At 29.1% G+C, this 17,252-nt stretch overlaps 1 protein-coding gene across 4 annotated transcripts in view; it reads right to left on the bottom strand.

The window, feature by feature from the left end:
* Window positions 1-17,252, bottom strand: part of frmpd4 (FERM and PDZ domain containing 4) — a 93,609-nt gene that overhangs the window by 33,310 nt on the left and 43,047 nt on the right. The gene's annotated exons all lie outside the window — the stretch shown is intronic.

The following is a 17,252-nucleotide window of genomic DNA, read 5'->3' as shown; positions in this document are numbered from 1 at the left end:
TTCATGTGCTCATATATTGAGGCAGCAGAGGCTGAAAACGTATTATTCTGACGTTTGACTTGATAAAAAAAAAATATCAGTAAAGATTTGACAACAAAAACAAGTGAAGCACCAGCTGAAGGTGGATGTTTGAAAATTACACTAAAAGAACTTAGAAAAGAAAACACTCTAACCTATCAATTAGATGACAGAATGCATGGAGTAGATTATGTGTGACAGGTTTAACGGCAAATTTTCATGTTGATCATTTAAAGGCCTCAGAAATTGACTAGTGAAATATAATACAGTATGCATACAGTAAAGCTGCAGATGCAGCTCCCATCTTTACAAACTTGTTTTCCTCAGGTGTCCAAATTACACATCTCTGATTGGCCTCTTTCATAACAGCAACATTTAAGACGTGAGGTTTGACATTCTCCATTCAGACACAACACAGTGGATCCGAACGCAGTAAGAGCCGTGGAAATGATCGGCCTCCGCGGGAACATCGGCGCTGCTGCTGTCACAGTTCTCGAGGTTCCCAGGAGCCGTAATTTAGTGGGAGGCGAACAATGACTTTCTAGTACAAAAGGTTGACGGGAGAAAGTGCTACAAGTGAAGAAAGTGCTGCAAATGTTGATGACCCAGTTATACATTGTAATCATTCAAAACCGGCGGCTGGTACAGTTGAGTCACCGCACACTTCAACACGACCACGTCATCTGTGAAGAGAAGAACTGGATGCGAAGACACAGACTTGAGAAAAATGGGGAGATGCTGTCTGAACGCTCTCATATTTATGAGTACGGCTGAATGATACATCAAAATAAAACTGAAGGCGACAGTCATAGCATAAACTCATGCAACTGAGTCATAACGCAAAGGCCACGATTACATTAAATAAATAAGCGCTGGACCGTTTCATGAGCTATATGCGTGTAAATAAACAGTGTCGCGCTTTACAACCATAAAAACCAGCCTTAAGTAGCACGGGTATATTTGTAGCAATAGCCAAAAATACATTCCATGGGTCAAAATTATCTATTTTTCTTTTATGCCAAAAATCATTAGGATATTAAGTAAAGATCATGGTCCATGAAGATATTTTCTACATTTCCTATTGCAAATGTATCAAAACTTAATTTTTGAGTGATATGCATTGCTAAGAACTTCATTTGGACAACTTTAAAGGCGATTTTCTCAATATTTTAATTTTTGCACCCCTTAGATTTCCAAATAATTGCTCTCAATCTCATGCAAATATTATTTTGGTCCTGTCCTAACAAATCATACACAAATGCAAAGCTTATTTATTCAGAAAAAAAATTTTTAGCCTCATGACTGGTTTTGTGGTCCAGGGAACACGCATATTGTATATTTAAGGCAAACCGGCAAAATAAAGCTCGGTTTAATCTCTCAAATTAAAGGAGTTTAGACATAATTATTAGTATTGCAATTTTACAGTTATACTATCAAATAAAATTGTATTATTTAATGAGTGCTTTGTTTTATAGTACAATAGCATTAAAGAATTTTAATAAATTTCTTTTGTTTCATATTTTGTTTTAATTTGTCATTGATTTTACAGTACTTTACTGCAATATATTACTTATTTTATTTAACAATCACAGTAAAAATTATATTTTAGTTATACTGAGTTTTTTTTTTTATTTTACTATACAACAGTATGTTTATTTTTAAATAACAGTAAAAATATTTTATTCAAATTGATTTTAATAATATTGCTGCTATATATTTCTTATTATTTTAATTAAATAAAGCACTCGTATGAATCATTTTATAGTAATTAATTTCTTAATTTTACAGCACATTAATATTATTGAAACATTTCATATTTTTTATTTAATAACCGTAAAACTGTAAAAATACTTAGTGATATGGAATGTATTAAAAACAGTGGGAATATTCACAGTAAAATTTAGTCATACTGAATGTTATTTTACAGTATTTTACAGTACTTTAGTATTACTGACTTTTTATTTTATTTTTAATAACACTAAACCCATTTTTTTAGTGAAATTGATATTTTTATTTTACAGTATTTTAATATTGCTTCAACATATTTCTTATTATTTTAATTAAATAATAATCATAGTATGAATCATATTTTATAGTCATACTGATTTTTAATTTTACCATACATTAGCATTATTGTAATATATTTTTATTTTGTTTAATATTTCTTATTTAATAACAACAGTAAAAATGTTAATCATATTGAATGGGTCATAAACAGTGATAATATGTATAATATTTACAGTAAATTTATATTTGATAGTCATTGAATGGTTTTTATTTTACAATACATTAGTATAACTGAAATGTGTTTCTTTTTTTTTATTATTTTTATATAATAATAACAACAGTAAAACTCATACTTTAGTCATACTGAATGGGTAAAAACAGTGGTAATATGGCCTGTGAAAACTCTTTAAACTATTTAAACTAAAGTTTATTTAGTTTGAGTTGGTTCTTGTAAAAAGTACACCCAAGAATGAACACCCAAATTATCCAAGTTTTGCCACAAATTATTTACCTTTAAAATGTTTTGCAATCAAAAATTCAGCTTTTTAAAATGTTTTCATTTTCTATGCAGATGCATGCAAAAATCACTCCAATCATTCTACAATTAATGACTTTTTTGTTCCAAATACACCTTTAAAATTTCTGTATTTTGTCATATTGCAATATATTTTGCAATGTCAGTTTTTCCCTATTCATGAATAATATGATAAAAATGTAACTTTAGACAATGAAAACACATTAAAATCACCACAATACTGCCCACAAAATCATACCAAACATATGGTAAACATTCAACACATCTCCATTAAATCCTATTAATAAATGCTCACTATTGTTCGTCAGTTTTTAATTACAAGAGAAGCAATCCCAGTTAATTAATTTGTGCACATGTATTGTTTATGAATTATTGCAACAAACCCTGTGCATTGGTTTATGAGATGCAGACTTGTGCAAAATCACATTTCCGAGCATCTTCTGCAGGTGCATGAGAAGTAAAACACAAAGCATAATTCACACACCTAATTTGTATCTCTACCTCTTTATTGTCTCGCATAAGTGCCAAAAAAGCTTCCCGTCATGGTCTCTGAATAAAACACAGCCTCTGGTCTTTATGAGGAGCTCGGTGTCCCATTATCTGTATTTTATCACTCAGCATAAGATTTTATTGTGAATTTAATAGCATTATGTTTTCTGCGTTACGCTCAGGTAACCAGCAAATGGCCTTTACATCACATCTTCTCGCGTTTCACTAATCTAATCGGCGCTAGTTGCTCAGTTATTGCTCACTCTTTATATCATCTTGCATTTGTTGGTCTGTGAAGCGTGAGCTCTGTGCAAGTGAAGCGCACGTCGTTAGCTAATTAAAGCCGTGGGCTGGAGGAGGCGGCGAGGAAGCGCCATCACTCTCGACACATGTTCCAGCGCACCGCGAAAGGCTACAATTAATCTTTCAAGCCGCGGCGAGAGCGCGAGGGGTCGTGTGCGAGCCGCGTGAGACCAAACTCAATGCGGTTACACGCAACGCATCTGTAAAAGGCCATTAGTTCATGAACAGGTCTTTGTTTATTAAATCTGGGGTGCTGTGACACTCAGGTCAAGGTTTAGTTTGTATTGATGAAATGCAGTGGGCGGTGTGACCAAAATCTTTTGCACTAAATGTTTTTACTCAGAAGTCAAGGAAGAGTTTGTAAAATAGCCGATATACACATCTATGATGCTCGGCTGAATTCTGTATTAATATAAAACGTAGCAACACGTAGCTTTGGTACATTAAGGCAAAACACTACAGATGAAAATTACATATGTAACAGTTACAAACTGTTATATACACGATTAAAAATTACAAATAGGTATCATCATATTTTTCCCATTTTGATCACATTTAGACAATTGTTTTGTACTACATGTTTTCTGAAATGTTCTGTTTAAATATGCAAATTAACATTTAAATGCAATAAATATATGCCAATTACATTTTTCTGAAATAAAATAAACATTAATTATTAAAACACACACACACAAACTAATACAATGACAAAAACAACAAAATGACTAAAACATTAACCAAAATTAAATTAAAAACCGAAAACATTGGAAAATTAGCAGGACTGGTAGTTAACTAATCCATGAAAAATTAAGCTATTTTTGATTTTCCTTTGTTTTTAATACTCATTTTATTTCAGAAAAAAAAATGTATAATTTTTTAATATTTATATTTTATTTCAACTAAAACATCTACATTTTATTAATATACATACAAACACACACACACAACAAAAAGTACAAAAAAACTCTGAAATTTCAAAATTAAAAGGAAAAAATTCGAATAATAATCAAAATGTTAATAAATTCAAAATATTATTAAACTATACAGTATCTCAATACTAATATCCATTTAGATATGCAGTTGCATAATAATTTGCATAATTTCCACAAAAAATAAATCTGAACATTTGATAAAGCCAGGTTCTTGTCTGAACCTGAATATTATTATTATTATTATTATTATTATTATTATTATTATTATTATTATTAATTATACACTGTCAAAATAAATTCAAAATCTTGATACTATAATAACACTGTAAATGAATCATAATATAATTAGATATGCAGTGGATTGGATAAAGCCAGCATCTAATATTATTATTTTTTTTTTAATTCTAAATATTAATAAACTATAACAGTATGTTGATACTATAATAACACTGCAAATTAGTGATAATATATTTAGATATGCAATAATTTGCATAATTTCCACAAAAATAAATCTGAACATTGGATAAAGACAAGTTCTTGTTTGAACCTGAATATTATTAGTATTATTATTATTATTATTATTAATAATAATAATAATATTTTTCACATTGTCAAAATTCAAAATAAATTCAAAATATTAATAAACTATTACAGTATCTTGATACTATAATAACACTGCAAATGAATCATAATATAATAAGATATGCAATAATTTGCAGAATTTTCAAAAAAATAAACCTGAACATTGGATAGAAAAAAAAACAGCAAGTTTCAACTTGAACTTAAACAACAACAAAATTCAAAATAAATTCAAAATATTAATAAACTACAACAGTGTCTCGATACTAAAATAAAACTGCAAATTAATCATAATCTAATTGGATGTGCAGTAATTTGCAGAATTCCCCCCACCAAAAAAATAAATAAATAAATAAAAAAAAATAAAGGACATTGATAAAGCCAGGTTCTTGTTTGCTTTTGTTGAATTAGTTCTGGAACATTTGGATTATTACATAAATATTTCAATAAATCAGAAAATACTGTCAACAGCTGGAAAAACTGCATTTTCACCAAGTTGTTAGGAATAAAATGTTGCATAAATCAATCTGAATGATATATAAACAAACACCTCAGTTAAAATCCTCAGAATATAGATAGCAATAAACCTGTAGTTTTATTAAGTTTAGTGTGAGCGAAAAAAAATGGTATTAAGGAAAATGTATTGTAATTGCAGTACACAGACGTAAATAGATAAAATGCAATAACAAAATGAGATGAATAATATATGAACAACCCCATCAGTAAATGCCTTCAGAATAAAGTTAGGAATAAAACTGCAAATTTTGGTTTACGGTTTATATAAGCAGGCTTAAAAGAAACGTATTGCAAATTTAATCTACAGGTGCAAATAGATAAAGTGCAATAAAATAAACACTTACACATTGCATTATCTATGTTTTCTGTCCAACAGTCTAAAAAGACGACATGCTACGAAAGCAAAAACCTGAAAAATTATCCAGTGCATGAAAAAACAAAAAGGTTTTACCTTGAGATTCTTCCCTTAAACAACATCTTGACTTGATGCATCCGCTCTGCATTATTCACATTACTCCATGTTTACTCATCTGTCTCAGATGTAAGTGAATGTAAGCAGTACAAATTGACATTTCTACCATTGCAAAGTAAACACCGTCACACCATCCAGCCATAATAAAAGTATACCTCCAACACATTGTAAATCTCCCTGGATCAACACATCCACCTAATGCATGAATATTAAACGCATTCATGCAGCAACGACCAAATTATCCAGGTTAATGCTGGATGATGGCAGTGAGGCGAGAGCGGAGATAAAAATATGAATGGGATTTGTGCCATCACTCAGAGGAGCGCGAACGCGGCAAGCCCCGCGAAAAACATATGGGATGCAGGAAACGTGTCGCCTTGTCTTCAGCCACGACCAGATGCTATTGATGGCCGGCGTCCCAAAGTTGAGCGCTGCGGACACTGATGACCAGAGCAATGTGTGAGAACGGCTCCTGCCTTCAAAAGGGCGTTTCATAGTGTTAAATTCATCAACAGGTCACTGAATTATATTAAAACTAAGACGAAATGTACCAGTCAAAAGCTTGGTTTAATTAAGATTTTTGCTCTTTATATTCACCCAGGCTGCATTTATTTGATCGATAATACAGCAAAAATTGAGAAATATTTGTACAATTTAAAATAGTCTATATATTGTGGCAAAAAAAAAAAAAGGTTGCATGCAAAACACAAAGAAAATTTTGATGACTGCATTGAAAATGTAAATGGGGTCATGCAACACCCATTTGAGATCCTTAGATATTTTGTAATAACAATAACAACAGCAACAATAATAATAATAATAATAATAATAATAATAATAATAATAATAATAATAATAATAATAATAATAATAATAATAATAATAATAACAGTAACAATAATAATAATAATAATAATAATAATAATACATTATTATTATTATTGTTATTACTGAATGAATGATTTAATGCATAAAATAAAACAGTGCAAAGAACTTGAATTAAATTAAACTAAATTGAACAATTAAAATTGTGTGATATTGGATAGCAAATGTTAAATCAACAGAAGTAATGCATCTTGTGGCATTAAAAAAATGTTGCATGCAAAACAAAGAAAATATTGATGATTGCACTGAAAAAGTAAATGGTGTCATGCAACACCCATTTTAGATCTTAAGGTGCTTTGTACTAATAATAATAATAATAATAATAATACTTTTTTATTATAATAAATAAATAGTGCAAATAACTCAAACAATATTAAACTAAAATAAAGTCATCTATTTGTGTGTTTGTGATATCTTGCGTAGCACATGTTAAATCAACAGAAGTAATGCATTTTATGGCATTAAAAAAAAAATGTTGCATGCAAAACAAAGAAAATTGCATTACATTGAAAATGTAAATAGTGTCATGCAACACCCATTTTAGATCTTCAGATATTTTGTTCAACCTTCAACTGAGTGCTATAAAGCCCTTCACAATATAGAAGACTGATTGATTCAGAAATAAAATTGCAAGTTTTGGTGTATGTAAGCCCTACTGAAGTGGAGAAAAACTTAAAAACTTTTTAGGAACCAGACTTTAAAGACATGTATAGTAACTGAAATCTACAGTAGCGAATAGATAAAGTGCATTAAGTAAACACTTAAATGTGTATTATGGATGTTTTCTATCCAATAGCTTAAAAAAAGATGTTATGGAAGCAAAACTGACACTGGTTTTAGCTTAACAATATTTAATAAACAAACCAAAAAATCATTTTCTCCAGCTGAATGCAAACTGAAAGCAAACATATTTAAACAAAATGAGTATGAAAATGATTCTAAACTTGTTGAATGAGCATTTGATCAACTCAAATCAGATGTATTGTTGTTTCCACCTGTTTGACGGTGAGAACAGAGCACAATGTTCTGTGACAATGATTATTGGTGATTTCACTGACCGTCCTCTTATTTGATGCAGTGATAATTCACGTCATTATTCTGTCTTATTCAACTGACTCATCTCAAACATTCACAAGACAAAAGACGCACCAATCACACGTCCCTCGCAGGAAGCGAACGACAACCGAACAAAAGAGCACATCAGCGTCACGACTGAACGCCAAAGCAAACATGCAAAACTCAATCTGAATGCTGCTGCTGAGAAACTACTTTATTAGCGGCATTTTTTTTCTCAGATAACCGGCAGAGAGTAAATCTGATGAGGCGAGGCGAGAGGTTGATAATTGCGTTTTGTGAATTATTCCGGTCAAAAGCTCCGGCTAAATGCGTCTGGTTAATGGAGTCTCTGTGAAGGTGGACATTACAGCATCTCATCTTACCTGACCAATCAAATTAACCAGGTGAGGTGACTGCGAGACGCTCTTACAGCTCTCTGAGCCGTCTATCGCCTGCATAACCAGCACCTTAACTCAAATAAAACCTCATTTGAAACGCTCTACATAAGCAGTGATCCTGTGCATTATACGAATAAACTGAAGCACACGTGAAACCTGATGCATAATTGATTTCAATGCAGTTATTGTTAGAGTTACACTTTACTCAAAGCCTTTATATGTAATGCATTTGAAAAGTATTTTAATGCATTAATTAATGCAACTTATAATGCACTGTTATGATCAACAAAAAACTGCATCCACTGTTATAAAACTTTATATATTCCTTATACCTTAAGAACATATAATGCATTAAAAGACATGACAAACAAGCGATTTGCGAATACTATCATTGTAAATTTGGTTACACTTTTTTTATGAAAAGGCTTTTAAAATGCATTATACATTAAGTTTTACGCAAAACTCTAACAGGCCTTAAAAATAGCTCTAAAACAAAAAAACAATCAAAAAAAAACAACAAAAAAAAAAAAAAGTAATATAACAGAGGTGCCTAAACTTTTGAATGCGAAGGGCCAAAAATCAAACTTTATTGTTAATGGGCCAAAAGTAAATGCTCTATTATATCCAACTATAAATAAATTAAATACAGTTTTTATTTCTACACATTTAAAATGGAAAAAATTATAAAAAAAATAAAATATAAAATAAAATTGCAATTGATTAAAACAAATTTATCATGGGTCAAAAGTAGACACTGCATTATACCCAACTATATTGTATAAAAATAGTTTAAACATTAATTTCAATGCAAATAAATAAATAAAATAAATAAAGTAACACAAAGATATAATTATGCTTCAATGGCATTTTCAGATTTAACAAGAGAGATATATAGCAAATTATTTTTAAACTGTTTCAAATTCAATTCACTTATTTTTGCATTAAAGCATAAAATAAAATAACATAAAATAACATAAAATAAAATAAAATAAAATAAAATAAAATAAAATAAAATAAAATAAAATAAAAATGCTTCAGTTGCAAGTTTTGTTGTTTTTTTTTCTTCCATAATTTTCCCCTTCTCTTGTAATATGGCATGATGGACCAAAAATCACATTTGACTAATCATGGGACAAAAGTAAATGCTGCATTACATGCAGCTGTATTGTATTAAAATTGATTACATTTTTAACATGACTAAATAACTAAACAATAAAATGTAAATGTAAAAAATAAAATGTAAATACCTTTAATACGTTTATACATTTTTTTTTATATTAAATTTATTTTTACTGTTTCACCACATTTCAATGCAATAAATAAATAAATAAATAAAAAGCATGCTTCAATGTTATGTTTTAAGTAAATGTTGCATTATATTCATCTATATTATATTTAAATGTATTTGATTCAAATTTTCAATTTATTTGAAAATGTTTCAAAATGTTTGTTTGTTTTTTAAAAGAATAAATAAATATTTATTCCTAAAATATTCATTTATAAAGCACACTTCAATGGCATGTTTTAAGTAAATGTTGCATTAGATCTATCTATATTATATTTAAGTTTATTTAATTAAAATTTTCAATTTACTTTAAAATGTTTCCATTTTTTTAAATAAATAAATAAATATAAATTTATTTATTTATACATTTTATACACTTCAATGCAAAAATTAAACCAAACAAAACAAAACATTAAAAAAAATAAAAAAATAAATGTGCTTTAAATGGCATATTGTTTCATATTTTTCCCTTCCTCTTGTATTATGGCACGATGGAGCAAACCAAAGGTCATCACAGGTCAGCTTTGGCCCGCAGCCACAGGTTTGGGCACCTCCGCTGTATACTTTGAGTACTTGTGTTGATGCGTTTAATCGCTGCCAACACAGGCAGCCTACAAGGTTTGGAGTGAAGCCCGTGTGTCTCTTATGTAAACTGTGGTGTGTTTATTTGATTGGGACCGTAGTGTTAAACGATAGCAGAAACCCAACGCACAGCCATTTCATTTCCATTTTCGAATCTCTTCCGACTCGAACACCTCGAACAGGGTTTGAAAAATGTCCTACTTAAAAAGACTCCAGAATACGTAAGCGCTCTAATTTCTCTCTATACTCTAATTATAAATGGTCCGCTGCACTAATAGAGAAGGATTGCAAGATTTAAAGGAGGCGCTGATCCAGCTGGCCCAGATCTGATCTCTCTAGTTACAAAACACGACAAACAACGGCCAAAATCAGCAGATAATCGCAGCATACAGTACATTCGATTTTGACATCAGAACGGCATATTTTTCTTTATATCTGTGAAAAAAGGAGAACTTATTCTGTGCAATTTAATATTTTAGCATGCAAAAACAAAAACTCTGGCAAGTCAGCTTATATAATAAAAATAATTTGGTGTAGGACTCAGTTTTCACTCAAGAAATGGTAAATTACATTAAATTAAATGTGACGTTTTGACATTTTGAAGTAGAAAGACTGAACATACTTCAGTAATATTTATTAATTTTTTTTTTGGTCTGCAAGCCAGTCTCTTCTCTACGTTGGTGGTTTTTGGCAAGAATAAGCTGCAATAGGGACAAGATTTAATACCAAATGTGTAACATCCGACTAGGGAGACTAATAAATTACACACTTGCGACTCAAAATTGCATGTCACAAAAAAAGCTGGAGTTTGTGTGGGATCTCACATCTAGAAGCAATAGATTTTGCAGCACTGGAAAAGTAGCAAGAGTCAAGTGATATTATGATGATTGCAATGAGAATGTAAACTGCGTCATGCAAAATTCAGGTCAAATCTTTATAATTAGCCTTCAACTGATTGCTTAGCTATAATTACAAACTGAAACCTAGTTTAAAAGGCTAAAATATGCAAAAATGAATAAGAAATGCATTTATAAAATAAAAACTAAGCTAAAAAATGACTAAAGCTGAACTGAAATTGAAAGTGAAGAAATAATATACAACGAATATGACATGCAACTATAACAGACTAAGGAGACTAATAAATCACATTTTGTGCAAAGCTCTCAATTGCATGTCACAAAAATCCTTTTACAAACAGTTTGTGTAGGATTTCAGATAGCAAACCTTAACGTAGGAGCAATGCATCTTGTCGCATTGAAAAAAGTTGCATACTGTATATGCAAAAGGCAAAACATATTTTGCTTGCATTGAAAATAAAAATTCTGTCATGCAAAATCCATTTTAGATCTTAATAATCAGCATTCAGTGGATTGCTTAACTATAATTACACACTAAAACCTAAGCTAAAATGCAAAAATTAAATCTAAAACTAAACAGAAAAATCCATTGCTGCAAATGACTAAAACTGAACTGAAATTGAAAGTGAGGTATTAAAATAAAATTATTCAACAGAACTAAAGCACTTAATAAAAAAAAAAAAAAAAAAAAAAAAGCTGACATTATAAATTCTGCAATGTGGATTAGATTTGTTTGGACAGAAAGTTGAAATCAACACAAAAGCAATGCATCTCGTTGCACTAAAAAAAAAAAAAATTGCCTATGTGCAAAAGACAAGAAATATTTTGATAATTGCACTGAAAATGTAAATGGTGTCATGCTTTTCAGAACTCAAGTCTGATTTTTTTTTCTGATTGCTTAAGTGTAATTACACTACAAACTAAATCCTAAGCTAAAACATGCCAAATTACAAAAAAAAAAGGAGGCAGAAAAATAATGTTGCTGCAGTTGACTAAAACTGAAATTTAAAGTAAAGTATTAAAATAAAAATACCCTGATTAACAAAACTATACAGTAGTTAATTAAAAATAGCTGATAGTATAAGTGCTGCAAGGTGGACCAGCTCAAATTTGCTCAGATAGCAAAGTTAAATCAACACAAAAGCAATGCATCTCATTGCACTGAAAAAAAAAAGTTGCTTATATGCAAAACACAAGGAATATTTTGATGATTGCACTGAAAATGTAAATGGTGTCATGCATTTTCTTAAATGCATATTAAGTCTGAAAATGTGTTTTTTTTTATCTGATTTCTTAACTGTAATTACAAACTAAAACCTAAACTAAAATATGGCAACATAAAGAAGAAAGCAGGAGGAGACTAAAAATACATGTAAAAGTGCAGAACACTCAATTGCATGTCACAAAAATCCTGCTTACAAACAGTTCTTGAAGTTTGTGTGGGATTTAAGATAGCAAACCTTATATTAACGTAGGAGCAATGCAACTTGTTGCACTTTAAATTAAAAAAAAAAAAAAAAAAAAAAAAAAAAAAAAAAGTTGCATACTGTATTTGCAAAAGGCAAAGAAGATTTTGATGATTGCATTGAAAAATGTAAATAGTGTCATGCAAAATCCATTTTAGATCTTAATAATCAGCATTCAAATGATTGCTTAACTATTACTACAATCTAAAGCCCAAGCTAAAATTCAAAAATTAAACGAATTAAACAAAAGAACAATCCATTGCTGCAACTGACTAAATCTGAACTGAAACTGAAAGTGAAGTATTAAAATTCAACAAAAGCAATGCATCTTGTTCTACTGGGAAAAAAAAACATTGCTTATAAGCAAAAGACAAGATCTAAAATGCATGACACAGTGCAATCATCAAAATATTCCTTGTCTTTTGCTTATAAGCAATGTTTTTTTGTTGTTGTTGTTTTTTTTTTTTTTTTTCAATACAACAAGATGCATTGCTTTGTTGAATTTTAATACTTCACTTTTAATTTCAGTCCAGTTTTAGTCAGTTGCAGCAATGGATTGTTCTTTTGTTTAATTTATTTAATTTATTTAATTTTTGAATTTTAGCTTGGGTTTTAGTTTGTAATTATAGATAAGCAATCAGTTGAATGCTGATTATTAAGATCTAAAATGGATGACACCATTTACTGTTAATTTACAGTGCAATCATCAAAACATGGTCTAAAAATGTTCTTTTTTTTTTTTTCCTGATTGCTTAACTGTAATTACACTACAAACTAAACTAAACTAAAATATGCCAATATTAAAGAAAAAAAAAATGAATTTGTTGCTGCAATTGACTAAAACTAAAATTTAAAGTGAAGCATTAAATTAAAAAAAAAAAAATCCTGCTTAAAAAAAAAAAATTAATAATAATATTGGTGCATTTTGTGTGGGATCTCAGATAGCAAATGTTAAATCACTGTAGATGCAATGCAACTTGTGGCATTACATGCAAAAGTCAAGCAATATTTTGCTGACTACACTAAAAATGTAAGTAGTGTCATGCAAAATCCATTTAAGATCTAATTTCTGAAAATGAACTGATTGCTTAACTATAATTACAAACCCATGCTAAAATGTGCAAAAATTGATAAGACATTTACTTAAAACGAAATACTGCTTCAAATGACTAAAACTGAACTGAAATGGAAAGTGAAGTTATTATTTATAACTGTTCATATCTTTTAGTTATGCTGATCCTTATTTTATCATAAAATAAAATTATTGTAATTAGTAAAACTACTATCACTGATCAAAAAACAGCTGCAATGAGGACAAGTTTTAATGCCAAATGTCAAACAGACTGAATAAAACAGACTAAAAAGAGATTGAAATAGTATTTTCTAGTAAATATACTGCAGTAATCTTTATTTATGACTTCAAAATCTAATTTGGGTTTTTGAAAATGCAAAAAAATGCGGCAGTGAGGACCATATTTTATGCCACATGTCAAATATCAGACTAAGGACATTAGCTAAACTCTTGATTGCATGTCACAAAAACCTTGCTTACAAAAAACAAAATGTTAAATTAACAAAAGCAATGTATCTTACAGCACTGAGAAAAAACAAGTGCTTAAATGCAAAATTATTTTAAACTAAAAACTAAGCTAAAATATGTAAAAATGCTGCAGTGAAGAGCAGATTTGCTTGGATAGCAAATGTTAAATCAACACAAAAGTAATGCATCTTGATGCACTGAAAAAAATATATATATATTTTGACAATTGCACTGAAAATGTAAATAGTTTTATGAACTTTAGATCTTAACTCTGAAAATGTTTTACTGTAGTAACATAAAACCTAAATTATAATATGCCAGAAGTAAAGAGAAATGTAGAAAAATATCTGTTGCTGGAATTAACTGAAACTGAAATTTAAAGCAAAGTATTAAAATAAAATGACTATGATCAGCAAAACTATAACAGCTGATTAAAAAAAAAAAACTGCTGAAAATATATATAAATATCAGACTTAAACGCATTAAAAAGTGCAGAACACTCAATTGCATGTCACAGAAGTCAGAACTTGGTGCATTTTGTGTGGGATCTCAGAAAGCAGATGTTTAATCAACATGGAAGCAATGCAACTTGTGGCATCAAAAAACTAAACATTTTGCTAAAGAATATTTTTCTGAAAATGTAAATGGTGTCATGCAAAATCCATTTTAGATCTTAATTCTAAAAATACACTGATTGCTTGATTGCTTAATTATAATTACAAACCTAACCCTAAGCTAAAACATCTAAAAATAATTAAAGAAAATTAAAGAAAATTAAGAAAAATATCTATGAAATTAAATAATAAAATAATAATAATAAATAATAATAAAAAAAAAAAACTATCCAGTGCTGCAAATGACTGAATTAAAATGGAAAGTTGAAGTTCAAATTTTATAATTTATTACTGTTCATATCTTATAGTTTTACTGATCATAATGTTTGTCATAAAATAAAATGATTGCAATCAGCAAAACTACTATTGCAACAGCTGCAGTGAGGACCAGTTTTAATGCCAAATGCCAAACAAAGTGCATAAAACAGGCTAAAGAGAGATTGAAATAGTATTTTCTTGTAAATATACTGCAGTAGTCTTTATTTATGAGTTCAAAAACTAATTTTAAGGTGTCTCTTGGCAAGAAAATCCTGCAGTGAGGTCCAGATTTAACACCAAATGTCAAATATCAGACTAAGGACACTAAGGACACTAGCTAAACTCTTGATTGCATGTCACAAAAAAACCTTGCTTACAAAAAAACAATGTTAAATCAACATAATAGCAATGCAAGAACAGTGCTTAAATATGAAATGCATAATACGTCAAATAAAAAGAAAAATCCATAAAACAATAAATCAAAAGAACAATTCACTACTGCAATCGTCTAAAACTGAACTGAAATTTAAAGTATTAAAATAATTAGCAAAACAACAACAGTTGACAAAAACATCAGACTAAGACGACTAGTAAAAATCACATTTAAAAGTGCTGAATACTCAAATGCATGTCACAGAAATCCTGCACGCAAACAGCAGTTGCTGCCTGTCAGAGAAAGCCGGCGGACTGACGGCTGCTGTGATTTGTGTCCACGTGACTCACACGAATCCTCAGCTCACCCACACGCTGTCTGTCAGCACAGACTCGCAGATCATTCGGCGCTGCATGTTCGATTCACAGCTCAGACGGACAAACACGGCTTCAGCTTCTCTTCACAACTCGCTCGTCACGTCCACCGTCCACCGACAGTCACATATCAAACCTCCGAAAGCCCTGGGTACAAACACTTGTGCTGTACAGCAGATTTTTTCTTTCTTTATTTTGAAGATGCTGCTTCTATTTTAAGACCAAGAGCCGGCGAGCAAATAGCGATTCGACCAATCGCTGCCCGACCGAGGGAAACAAAACATGCTGCTTTGAACAGCAACAGCATCACATTCACCAGTGGAAAACCAGGCTTTCCTGAAGGGTCGTCCACTCTATTCAGACTAAAATCACTTGAACACTCAACATATTGTGACTGATGTGTAGGAGCATTTGTAGCAAACTGAAGCACCTCAAAAAACCCACAAACATGTGTGATCATCTATATGCATTATCAAACAAGGACCAAATGCAATCAAAATGCAAAGATCTACATGCATGTGTTTATTCCTGTTGTGAAATTAAATTTTCAGCTTGTCACTCAAAAGTAAATAAATAAAATTAATTAAAAATCAGAATTACTTTTGTAAAACTAAAATGTTTTAAAACTAAAGCGCTATAACTGAAAATTATATTATATAATATTTTTATTATATTATATATTATATAATATAATATAATATAATATAATATAATATAATATAATATAATATAATATATAATATATCAAACGATTAATCACATCCAAAATAAACATGTAAATACACACACGCATGGATTAATTAAAAAAAAAAGAAAAAAAAAAAGTTATATTTATAGATTAAATATATTTATATATAATATTAATTATATGAATATAAATATATATACACATGTAAATACATGTATTTTTTTTTTTAATATTTACTGTATGTGTATTTATATATGCACAGAAATATACACAGTAGACACATATTAAATATATAAACAAAAACCTTTATTTTGCACGCGATTAATCACAATTAATCACTGACAGCACATTATAAATTAAATTAAATTAAATTAAATTAAATTAAATTAAATTAAAATTTAATTTTAAACACACTTGTGGTACACGACAGGGTTATTATAGTTAACCAAACCATAAAAACTACTGTTGTTACTTGAAATAAAATCTGTTTTAATTTTTTCATTTAATTTATTTTTAATTTGTTTTTTTTTTCATTTTTATTTCAGATTTAAAGTAAAACTAAATGCTTGTTTTAATTGCTTTAGACACATTTCATTTAATTTTTATTTTTTTTATTTGAGAGTTTCCAAAGCAACACATTTCTCATTTTCTTAGTTTTACTTGATAACTAAAACTAAAATAAAAATTAATTAAAAAAAATAAATAAATAAAATGACTAATAAAAGTGTTAAAAACTTAAAACATTAACTCAAAACATTATATAAAACAAAAATGGAAGATGCAAAAAAAAAAAAAAAAAAAAAAAATAATAAAAAAAAAATATAAAATAAAAAAAAATATAAAAAAAATATATATATATATATAAAAAATATAAAACAACGCTAAAAAAAAAAAAAAAAAAAAAAAAAAAAGGAGCACTAGTCATGTGTTTTTTCCTATTCTGAAATCAAAAATTATGCTTATATTGCTCAATAAAATAATAATAATAATAATAATAATAATAATAATAAAAAAAAAAACATTTG

This window comes from Labeo rohita, chromosome 9, assembly GCF_022985175.1.
Source record: "Labeo rohita strain BAU-BD-2019 chromosome 9, IGBB_LRoh.1.0, whole genome shotgun sequence".
Classification (NCBI taxonomy): domain Eukaryota; kingdom Metazoa; phylum Chordata; class Actinopteri; order Cypriniformes; family Cyprinidae; genus Labeo; species Labeo rohita.
This window is presented reverse-complemented; position numbering and strand designations above follow the sequence as displayed.